This window comes from Phalacrocorax aristotelis, unplaced genomic scaffold (assembly GCF_949628215.1).
Source record: "Phalacrocorax aristotelis unplaced genomic scaffold, bGulAri2.1 scaffold_79, whole genome shotgun sequence".
In the NCBI taxonomy this organism is placed as follows: Eukaryota; Metazoa; Chordata; class Aves; order Suliformes; family Phalacrocoracidae; genus Phalacrocorax; species Phalacrocorax aristotelis.
Window position 1 is genome coordinate 29,942 of NW_027441206.1, and position 11,021 is coordinate 40,962.

Consider the following 11,021-nt stretch of genomic DNA (forward strand, 5'->3'; position numbering starts at 1 on the left):
GGAGCTGACAGAAGGGAAGAGGGAAAGGAGGAGGACCTTTTCCCCCTGCCCAGGGCGCAGATGATGGCCGCCTCCCCGGCTCGCCGGAGCTCCCGCTCAGCCTCCCCTTGCCCCCCCCTTGCCCCGTGCGCCTGCCCCCAGCCCCGGCACCTCCCCTGAAGCGTGCTGCGTAGCCCTTGGCCGCCCCCAGGCCCTGTCGTGAAGGCAGCGAGCCGGCCCTCAAGCGCACTGGATTCCCCCTCGGCGCAGGGGCCCGTAGCAGTAGCGCGGGGAAGGGGCGCTGTGTCCAGAAGCCCCTGCGCAAGGAGGGGCTTTGGTCAGGGTCGATCGACGGTAATGACGGTCGCTGTTTCTTCTTTCCCTCTCCCAGAGACCGTGCTGAGGACGTGGTTGTCTGTCCTTCCCCCGGGGACGCCGTCGACTGCGGCCGTCTCAGGCTTGCGTGGCTTCTCTCTGCCCGGCTTTGCCATCCTCGCGGCGCCGGGGCGAAAAGGGACACACAGAGCCCTTCCCGGCTGTGGACAGGAGCTGCCTCGGCTGAAGCTGGAGACGCCAACGAAAGGTAAAGCAGAAGAAACTGAAGGCGCTCTGGCTGCCAGCTGCCTTCCTGCTGCAGGCAAGAGAGAGCCTGTCCCTGCAGGTGAGGGAGGAAGGATCCCCCTTCATAGTCCGCAGCGGGCCAGGCCACCAACGTGCACCGCAGGGTCCGTACGCGTAACCCGGAGTTGGGTACGGGCGTGTAGTGCACGAGCGAGCTAGGCTACGTGCCGAGGAAGCCTCATCTCGTAAGAGCGGTAAGACACCCACGTATCCTCTTTAGGTGGAGGTCGGCCTAGAGTCTGGAGCTGCAGAAGAGGCAGGGAGGAGAGGAGGGGAAAGAAGCATCTGAACGGCTAAATTGTGCCAGCAGCGCTGAGAGCGAGAGTCGCGGTGAGTCCTGGGCCACTGGGGCCCCGTTGCCTCTCTTGTGCGTCCTGGGCCCTCCCTGTCTCTCCCCCGGCCCCGTCTCTTTCCTTACCTGCTGCAAAATTTTTTTTTGTTTGTTTTTTTTTTTTTTTTTTGCACCCCCCCGCACCTTCTTTCTCCATCTCGCTCTGAGTGGCTCCCTGCCTCCCCGTCTTTTCAGTCCTCCCTCTCTCTGTCCTGTAGCCTGTGGCTACTTTTCTCTGCCTCTCTCTGCCTGCACTGGATTCCCCCTCGGCGCAGGGGCCCGTAGCAGTAGCGCGGGGAAGGAGCGGTGTGTCCAGAAGCCCCTGTGGAAGGAGGCTTTGGTCAGGGTTGATCTGCGGTAATAACGGTTGCTGTTTCCTCTTTCCCTCTCCCAGAGGCTGTGCTCAGGATGGGGTTGTCTGTCCTTCCTGTTCGTCTCTTCCTCTCTCTATTCCTTTGCGCTGGTCCCTCTCCCTATTGTTTATTGTTTTGCTTCTCTGAACCTTTTTTTATTCCCAGCGTTTTCCCGTGACAGGAGCAGCAAAGAAGGGAGCGGAGCATCGGGGTATCCATGGAGAGAGCATTGGGCGTTCTCCTGTCTTTGTGGGGCTGACCCTGAGGAAGTGTGGTACGTGGGTCGGTAGCGTGAATATATATATTTTGTGGGTGCACAAACCCGTTTCAGAGTGTCAGAGGGTAAGGGTTTTGTTCTGTTCAGTGTAAACATTGTTCTGTTTGGTGAATTTGTCGAAGATGAGAGTTCAGTGGGGGAGGAAGTCAGCTCTCTGGCTGGTTTGAGGGTAAGGTGGGCTGTACGTGTTTGTCGGTCATCTCTCACCTGCCAGATGTTTTGAACTAGTTGTATCTGGTTTTCGTAGGGAGTCACGAAGGGGTTTGGGGCTCCCCAGTGGCGGGTGCTGTGGCCAAAAGAGAAAGCAGGGTCACAGAGTGCTTCATTTACGGGGCTGGCCTCGGCCATCTACTGCACAAACTTCTGGTATGTAGCAATCGGGACTCGATTTCCTGAAGGAGGAGAGGATGATGGAGCTCGTTATAAGAGCATAATCGTTTTGTCTTCTTTTGGCAGTACGGGCACCCGAGGACCAGCTTGCTTTTGAGGAACGGCACGAGGATGTTGGTGTCGACGCTCAGCAGAGGAAGGAAGCTTCTTTTGGAGGCCAAGAAGATGAAGTAGACTGCTTATTTGTTGTGTTTGATTTTCATTGCGGGGATGGGGAGGGGTGGAACATGCAAAACGCGGTCCTGGGCAGGGGAGGTTTCTGATGTGGGAGGCCGTGAGAGAGACCATGGACGCTGCTGGACAGGCGTTAGAACCCGTTGCTCAGGTTGGACGGACCCAGCAGAACCACCGCACCATCTTAAGTAATGCCTGCTCACGTACTGAGATTTTAGTAGTTGCCCCCGCATCAGCTTTGGCTTTTCCTCGTCGAGCTTGTGTTTTGGCAAGAAGCGTCTTTCGTTAAGCGTTTGGGTCTAAGGGGTGTCCGTGAGGCTACGTGGTGCCCATCCCCATGAGATTTTGTGACCATCAAGTGATATTCAGCATCCATCTTATGCCCGTCTCCTGTAACTACTCTGCAGTTTTCGCTTAAGGCTTGATAGCGCAGCGTTAGCTGAGGGCGGCATTTCCCCCGCTGGCCCCTCCACGCCGACGGCGTTTCCCCTGCCGGCCGCTGTCCGTTCCCTGTAACTGTGACTCTTGTCCCGGCAGAACCTTTGCCAAAGCCACCTTTGTGCTCCGCAGCAGTCTGTTTTCTGTCTCGAGTATGTTTCTTTTCGGTATCCGATACCCCAGAGCTGTGTACCGTTGGCTCAGGTCTCTTCTTGAGCTTCTGCGAGAAGAGAGAGCCTTCATCTGTTTTAATCCATGTGTCTCCTGGGGTGTTTTTTTGTTGTCCTTTACAATTTAGTTTTGCCCCAGCTACTGAGGTGTTAATTTAGCTGCTTCATACGGTTCCCGATACGCTTGTGTATTTCCACGTTTCTTTTCGTGTTTTTTGTCCTTTGAGACTGATCTAGTTCTGTTAAGGGACTGAGCGAGAGAGAGCGTTGAGGTGACTCCGAATGGTTGATGGCTTTACAATAAATGATTTACTTTATAACCAGAGATATTTTTTGAGAAGGGGTTCTTAAAAGATTTCGTTCTGCTTTGCCATTCCGCTGGGGTAGATGAGCCCCAGCCTTTTTTCAGGAGGCTCATTCTGCTCCTGGGCTTCTCTGGTACTGTTCCTTGAGTTGGTTGCAGGTTTTGAGCTGTCTAAGCTCTTTGGGTAGGTGTGTTTTGACATTCAGAGATGGGGAGGTTTCTGGTTGAGGTAAGAGATTAAGGAGCAGTCAAAGTTGAGCAGCAGATATATATTAGGAAGTACACTTGTACGAGCTTTTGTTTTCCCTTGGGTCAGTAAGTTTTTGTTGGGTGTTCAGGGGTAGCAAGATGGTCTAATAGTGTGTTTTGGATTATTTGGTTTTGTGGGGGTGTTATGGTTTTGTCTGGGTTTTTTTGTTTGTGGTTTGTTGGGTTTTTTTGTGTGTGGTAGGTTTTTTGTTTGTTTTGTCTTGTTTTCCAGGAATTTTGACTTGACTGAAGGTAGAACCTTATATTTTTTCCACCAGTTTTGCCTGTGTTGTGCAAGTTGTTGACGTTATCTCTCAATAGGACTGATGGTGAGATGCTGCGGTAGGGGTTAGGGTGAGTGTGTTGTACACATCTGTATATGGAGCTCTAGCCTTCCTTCAGAAAGCAGCAGGGACGTAACGCATAGTGTGTGTCGGTGTACGGGACTGCTCGTCGCCTTTCCCGATCGCCCGCAGAGTACCACGTTGTCCCGAGAACCTTTGCAGCTTGCGGCAGGTCCCTTGTAGATTATAAGCATCAGGGCTTCTGTTATTTTGTGGGCCTGTAGAGAGCACGGAGTCTGCGGGAAGCCGGAAGGTGGGAGGTGCTCGCAGAACGCGGGGCAGAGGTGGGAAGGGCGGCTCCCGAGGAGCGGCTGACAGAGGGGCTTTAGGGGTGCAAATACAGGGCAGGAGCTGTCGGGAAGGAGTGAGGTTCCTTCCCTGACAGTTCAGGAGGAGAGGAGGGGTTTTTGAAGTCTTGGTACCGGGGAATGGTTGGGAAAGGGGTGTTTAAGTGTTAGCTAATGGTCGTGTTCTGTGTGCAAGCAGCCTCCGGTAGCCCAGTCTCCTTCCCCGTATGTGTCAGCACGGCCACTCGAGCGTGCTGTCTGCCGAGAGGTTCTCCACGCGGCTGTTCATGGAGTCGCTCAGGAGTGAGTTACCTACAAAAGGAGAGTGTGTCGCTACACCAGCCACGCCTGTTTGCTTCCCGTATTGCTTTTGGCATTTGCCCTATCGGTGTCCGCCTGTGCTTGAGTCATCTGACACGAACTGTGATTTTTGTGTGTTGCGTGGTTTGACTTTTTCTTGCAGTTTAAGTAACAGGTCGAGGGTTAAGCAGGACAGTCGAGCGAGGCGTGACGGCAAAGGCGAGCAGATGGCGTCGTGTGCTGTGACGGGGCGGGCTGTGAGGTCACTCGTCTGGGATTTCTGCCTTTGGGGTCTCTGTGTTGCCGAACAAGTCGGTCAAAAGGATTTGTTAGTTTGTTTTGCGTGGTGAGCTCTTGATTTTGGAAAGCAGTGTCCAACATCTGTGTGCCTCTCCGTATTTCCCCAGAAGTGGGCCCGGCATTGAAGGTGACGGTTCCCCAGCCATCGGGGACGGACCGAGAATGCGAGCAGGCACCTGACGTGGCCACTGACCCGGGAGGCACGGATTGGGAGGTGAGCGGAGCCGTGTTGGCACGGTAGGGGAAAGGATGAGTCTGGAATGTGGCTGTTGGTGCAGATGCGCGGTAGGGAGCCGGACACGGAAGGGAGGGGGCGAACAGAGCATCGTGAGAAGGTAGGTCAGCACGTGACAACGGAGGGGTCGTGCAGTGTGAGCACCTATGTGACTAGTTAATGAAGGGACTCACAAAACTATATGCAAAGCGGGATGTCTGCCCCGAGCTCGTTGGGCAAGGTGAGCGATGAACAGGGAGCCGTAGCAGCTGTTATTTTTGAGGTGTGGAATTGTTTGTGAGCGGGCGGCCGCTTCCAGGCGCAGGGGTCGCCTTGTCTCTCTGGTTCTCTAGGCACCGTAGGTGGCGGCGGCCACGACATCCAGCCTCATTAGAGCGTGGGGGAGCGGAAGTTCACGGCGCTTCCGAGGAGGCTGTTGTTGCGGAAGTGGCCGGCGTTGAGTGGTGCGATGCTGAGTGATGGCACCGCACGTTTGGAGATGAAGAGTATCCGTGTGACCGCAGCCCCATCCTACGTAGCCTGTGTGGCCTTTTTAAAGGATGGCTTTTGAGCCCCCAGATTTGGAAGGGAAGCTGAGGGGCCGATGCGGTCTTTGTGCGGGTGGCCGGTCGGTTGGGGGAAGCGCAGGTGGGGCAGGCAGGGGTTGTAAAATCAGCGGAGGGTACCGTTCAGAGACCGGACACGTTTGGGCCGAGAGAGGTTGTGGTGTCCTTTCTGCAAAACAGAAGCATCTGCCAGGCAGGGGGAGTTCCTGCCTGTGCTTGTGCTGTTGTGTGGATTTTGTAGTCTGTCTTTGTTCCTTACTGTACTCGGGTCTCGATGTGTCTGTTGTTCTCCGTGCTGAGCAGGCACCTAGGTAGCAATATTGAGGGTTTTGCAAGCCCTGGCTCATCGGCATAATGGTAACCGAGAGCTTCCTTTCTCGCATTTTAAGTCTACTGCATAGATTTGTCTTGTGTCTGAAATATTAGACCTTTATAGAAGGTCATCTTTTTGCAGCGGTGATTAAGGCGGCCTCGATACTGCTGCTGAGGAGCAGTCTGAATACGCAGAGCCCTTTTCTGGGACCTGTTCCCTGCACCTGAACGTTCTGAGGTCTTTAAGAGTGGCTTGTCGCTCGTACGTCGTCCTAGTTGTGGGTATATGGTTTTATTGCAGGTGATGATGGTAGGTGACTTCTCTGCGGATGCTATAGCTTCTTCCTCGCTGCCGTATAGATCTTCTCGCCCGGTGGCATCTCTGGGCCGGAAGTCCGTCGTCTCGGTGAGAGTTTTCTTAGGTGCCTCGATCGCGTCGCTTGTAGTATTTGTGAGCGGTGTCGGTCCGTGCATGTCGATGCCTGTGTCAGAGCTGCTCCGCCTGGGGGTGTAGCAATGGTAGAGCGGAGGAAAGAATAGCAATAAGAGTATATGGTTAATGTTAATATGCATAGACTGTTTTGGCAACGCCCGTACAACCCTCGTCGGAGCGAGTGGCCGTTGGCAGCGGGCGAGGATGGTAATTTCCGGGGTGTTTTGTGGGTGCCGAGGGGATGACCGTAGCTGCCTGGGAGAGGCAGCTAGAGTGCTAGCTGAGCAGAGGGCACCTCTCAGCTGTTCAAGCTTGTACGTGCGTGGGGCTTAACATTTGATTGAAGGTATTTCCTTTAATGGCATGCAGTAGTTGGGCTCTAGATGGTATTCCTACGTGGAAGCAAGACCTGTGGAATGGTTAAGCTGTTGCTGTGCGTCCAGGTGACTTGTTCTATCATGCTGTTCTTGCAGAGGATGAAGATGGAGCTGTGCAGGGTGATGGAGCAGAGCTGAGTAGAGCACACTAAGGCAGCGGGTCCGTGTGCGGGATTAAAGGGAAGATGCGACCGAAGGCTATTTGAGGAGCATTTCAGGCGAGCTGGGTCGCAGTGAGGGGGCGCATGGGGCTGGTGACTTTGTTCTCTTTGCTCTCAGGAGCACAGCGCTATCCCTAGGGGCTGGCAAGGTTCTAATTGTGGGGCCGGCGCCCATCGGGTGCTTCTTTTTGCGTTACAGTTTAAAGCGTGGATCGCTCTGATGTTTGAGGAGTTTCTGGGCAGTTGTCGTCTGCGGCGTCGTTCCCAGATGCGTGAACAGCTCTGCTCTGTCGCTGTCTGTTTTCAGGGAGCGTGATTTCTTCCCTGCATCCTTACGTTCTTAGGTCTTGTAGCTGGGCTTCTTGTGCCTCCTCCCTCTCAGTTTTGAGAGGAACTTCTTGTCACGGGCCCTGACGCTCTTCTAATCATTTTGGATCTCGTTAGGGCCTCCTTGCATCCCTGTCAGGGTTCTGCAGGTCTTGTTGCTGGACGAGCTCTTCCGTCCAGTTGTCTCTGTGTTTGCCGAGAGCGTTCTCTCGTCTTGGAGGCGCGCAGTTTGTAGTGTTTCTCATAGCGTTGGTGTGTGCGTTTTGTGAGTTTGGCTCGGAGCCGCCTTGCTGGCCGTGTAGAGTCGGGTAGGTGGCACAGCGATGAGAGCTTAGGGTTCATCTCTTGCTGTGCTAAGGCTGTTGGGGGAAAGGTGGTACCGTCATCTCGGATGGAGTGGCCCTCCTCAGCAGGCAAGGACCGTAATCACCGTGACGTTTTGTGGGCTCGGAGGCCGTGACCGTGGCTATCTGGGAGAGGCAGCTAGAGTTCAGCTGAGCAGATTACCTCTGCAGGGTGTTCAAGCTTGTACGTGCGTAGGGCTTCATGTTTGATGTCATATGTTTGTTTTTAATGGCAGGTTATAGTCGGTGTTCAGGAACAGTTAAGGTACTGCTGTGCAACCAGGCGACTTGTTTCGTATTGGTTTTGGAGATGCCGAGGGACGAGTCGTGCAGGGCGACGGAGGGGAACTGAGGGGACCGATGTAAGCGGGTGAGTCGGTGCGTGGTGTATATAGAGGGAAGATGTGACCGATGCCTCTATGACTCCATTGCTCCTTGCGTTTGTCTTTTGTTTTGGTTTTGAAGTAGCGTAGCAATGAGCAAAGGAGGCAAGTCGAGCAAGGCGAGTGGTGATTGGTGGGCTGAAGTAGCAGCTCTTTTCTGAGGTGTTGTGTTGCTGGTGAAGTTATAAGCAACGCGTGTCGTTTGGGTGTTACGGACGGCGGGCGAGGTGCCGTGTTCAGCTGCAAGTGACGTAGGCCGGGTGGGAGGCTGTCGAGGGAAAGGGGTGCGAGACGGGGATCGGTGCGGGCAGGCTGTGGCATCGGGCAGCATCTCAGGAGGTGCCTTTTCGCTTGGCTTTTTGCAGGTGCCGCTGGCAGGCTCGGAGTGCTGCTGCCGCACGCCTATGAGAGGTCTGAGAAGGTGGGGCAGCGGCCAGCATCTAAGACCAGAGAATGCTGTGGTCCGTCGTCGAGCTCTTCAGTTTTGTAGGTAACACGTGGGCCGTCTTTGGAACGGCGTATGAGCATTAGAAGTGAGCTGGGTAGTAATGAGGAAGTCACGGGGCGGTGATTTCTCACGAGCGTAACGGTAGTTTACTGTGTGTTGATACGTTTGGTGCCACAAGCGATGACGGAAGCGGGGTGTGATGCTGGAATCTGTGCAGAGCAGGTGAGCCGATGGGCATGTTCGTTTTGATGAGGGGGGTGCTCTGGAAGAGATCTGTGTTGACCTGTGTGATACTTATTGCTGGCTCTGGGTTTTTTCCTTTTTTACATGATGAAGAGGCACCTGGCCACTGCAAGAATATCCTGGTTAGCTGGTGTGTTTCTTGTTGTGAAAGGATGCATAATCTGACCCATCTGAAAGCCCCACAGTGTGACTTTTGTTAGGAAGAGATTTTGAAAAATTGAGATATTTCTTATTCAGTGAGGTTGCATTCTATGAACTTGCCATCAGAGTGCATCTTAGAGACAGTGTCTTTGTCAGCAGAACTCATCAGCACAAGACTTGCAAAGTATTGCTTTTTTTTAAAGACAAAAAAATCCATGGTCCTTGCGGAGATCCAAGCACAGCACATACTCCAAAGGTTGATGGCATTGGTAGTGCTTGGGTTCTCAGTTGTAACAGTCGAGATACCATAAAATGCGGTTCGCCTGCATGCTTCGGTACAGCCGAACGCATTAGCAGGTCTGCCGGTCCTTCTTGGTAGCCCCGTGTATTGCAACACTGGGGATTTGATTTGTGTGGTTTTTTGTTGTGGTATTATTTTTTTCCCCCCCCAAAAAAAGTAAAACTGTATCGGGGATCTCTTCACTCACCGATTCTTCTGTCATAAATGAAAGTTTAAAAAAAAGCTAACATCGTCTGATTTACGACGTGACTTGCGCTCTTTCAGCTGTAACTGCCAAGCAGATGTAGGGTACGATTTGTTAGGTGTACTTAAGCAGGTAGGTATTTGTTGTAAATATTTAATGAGGGGCGACTGAATGTTGTGGGGGGGTGTTTCCTGCCGGTATTTTGAGGGAGCGCTCTTAAGTACTTTATTTCAGTCTCGCTTTCGACGCGCGTTTCCCTGGCAGTTCAGCAGCATCTCTTGGGCGGGGCAGCCGGGCGGACGTCCCTCCCGACTCCGTAACACGCCAAAACCCCCCAGTCACGTTGCTGCTGTGTATTTTGGAGATAGATAATCTTATGGCGGGCGTGAACGGCTGTGCGAGTTGAATGAACGCAGAAGGAAAATGGAAAGCTTTTAGAGCCTAGACGCTCATATTGGATGTGCGTAAACACGCGCCCGCCTTCTCAGCACAAAGTGAATTACTGAGATTTATTCTTAATTTTTTACGTTACTCTTTCAAGTTTGACACGCTTCACTTCAGGCTTCGTGGAGCCAGGCAGCAAGACGTGCGGCGGCAGGGCGAGGGCTGTAGCTGCTGCGGTGGGTCTGTAAGCGGAGGTTCCGGTTCCGGTACAACTTTGCCCCGCAGCCTCACGGGGTTATCTCCCCGCAGCGGTGCCGTAAGGAAGGGATGAGACGTTTTCCAGCACCAGCCAGAGCGTTCAGTGTTACGCGAAGGATCTGTTCAAAATGGTATCGGTTAGTCTTAATACCGTTTTCAAGCGTTCCAATCACTCTAGCTTTTAAAGGATGTGTTGTGTTTTGACGTGACCCGTTTGCCTGGAATCTTGCTGCGGCTCAATTTCCTTCCTACCCCTTATGCTGACTGAGCTCCTCCATTTTCTTCTGTGCTATTTTATTAACGTGCTGAAATATAGTTTGGGATTTCTGTTTTTCAGATGTCGTCTAAGTGTCTCGTGATGCTCAAGAGATGCCTGCCGGTCGTTAAGCGTGGTGAAGGTAAGGGGCCATCCCTCGGCCTGGAGGCTCCTGGCTCTGTCTCCAGCGGGTGCCCCGCAGGTGCGGCCGCGAGGGCTGCCCGGTGGGGAGAGTCGGGGCCCCCAGGGACCGGGGCTGTTTGTCACCCCGGGGAGCCCGTCCCAGTGCGGGAACATGTCCGAGCGGAGCCCGAGAGAGACGTGACACCGTCCTCTGGCACGCTCCTGCTCTGCCGTGGGGCAGCCGCCAGCCTGCGGACAGGGGCTGGGGGGGCTGCAGCTGTTTGGGGGGCTGCCCCACCTTTTAGATTTTAGCAGAGCTCCCCCTTTTCTGGGGGGTGTGGGAGGGGTGTGCGTGTACCTTTGTAAATGGCACTATTAAAGTAATGAGCTGCAGGTTGGAGCAGGTTCCCTTGTTTAGTGCCCTTCTTGGGGGTGAATAAAATTGGGGGAGTCCTGGGGGGGGTGTGATGATGTCATGTGGGGTGCCCCGGTGTCACTGGGGGAGCTGATAATGCGTCAGAGGAACAGGTGAGTGGGGGCGTCATGTAGGGGTTCCCCCCCAAAAAGGGGGGTTACAGCCCCAAAATGCCTGAAAATTCAGGGGGGCTATTACAAAAACCTCTTATATATATTGACATGTGTAATATTAATTTATAGATGCATAAAGGGATTTTGAGATAAGAACTTATCTCTCCTATATTATATAACGGATTTCGGGATACAAAAATTCTGCATCGAGATGCAGGGTTTTAAAACACAAAAGTAACTCGACCGTCTATATATCTAGATCAAAAAATAAAGGAGTTTAAAGTGAAAAGGATAGATGAAGGAATTCAAAGCAGAAGAAAGTCTGACTAGAGCGAGCATCTACGCTTAGTGTGTGTTACATAGTCTAAGTAGATGTGTAATCTAAATAGAGGTTATATAGAGTGAAATAAGCCGAGGTATAACTGTAAGTAGATGTCTAAATAGAGAAGTCGAAAAAGATTGAAGTGTCAAAGGGTAAGTAAGCAGATAGCTAGCCTAAATAGCTGTTTTATGTACGTGTT

At 53.0% G+C, this 11,021-nt stretch overlaps 1 long non-coding RNA gene across 1 annotated transcript; it reads left to right on the forward strand.

Moving 5' to 3' along the window:
• Window positions 1-370: 370 nt before the first annotated feature.
• LOC142051078 (uncharacterized) lies at window positions 371-10,787 on the forward strand. Its single transcript, XR_012658296.1, has 8 exons — window positions 371-562; window positions 821-930; window positions 1,466-1,558; window positions 1,809-1,927; window positions 2,018-2,121; window positions 4,625-4,731; window positions 8,000-9,730; window positions 9,931-10,787. It is a non-coding gene; the product is annotated as an uncharacterized LOC142051078 (long non-coding RNA).
• The last annotated feature ends 234 nt before the right edge of the window (window positions 10,788-11,021 follow it).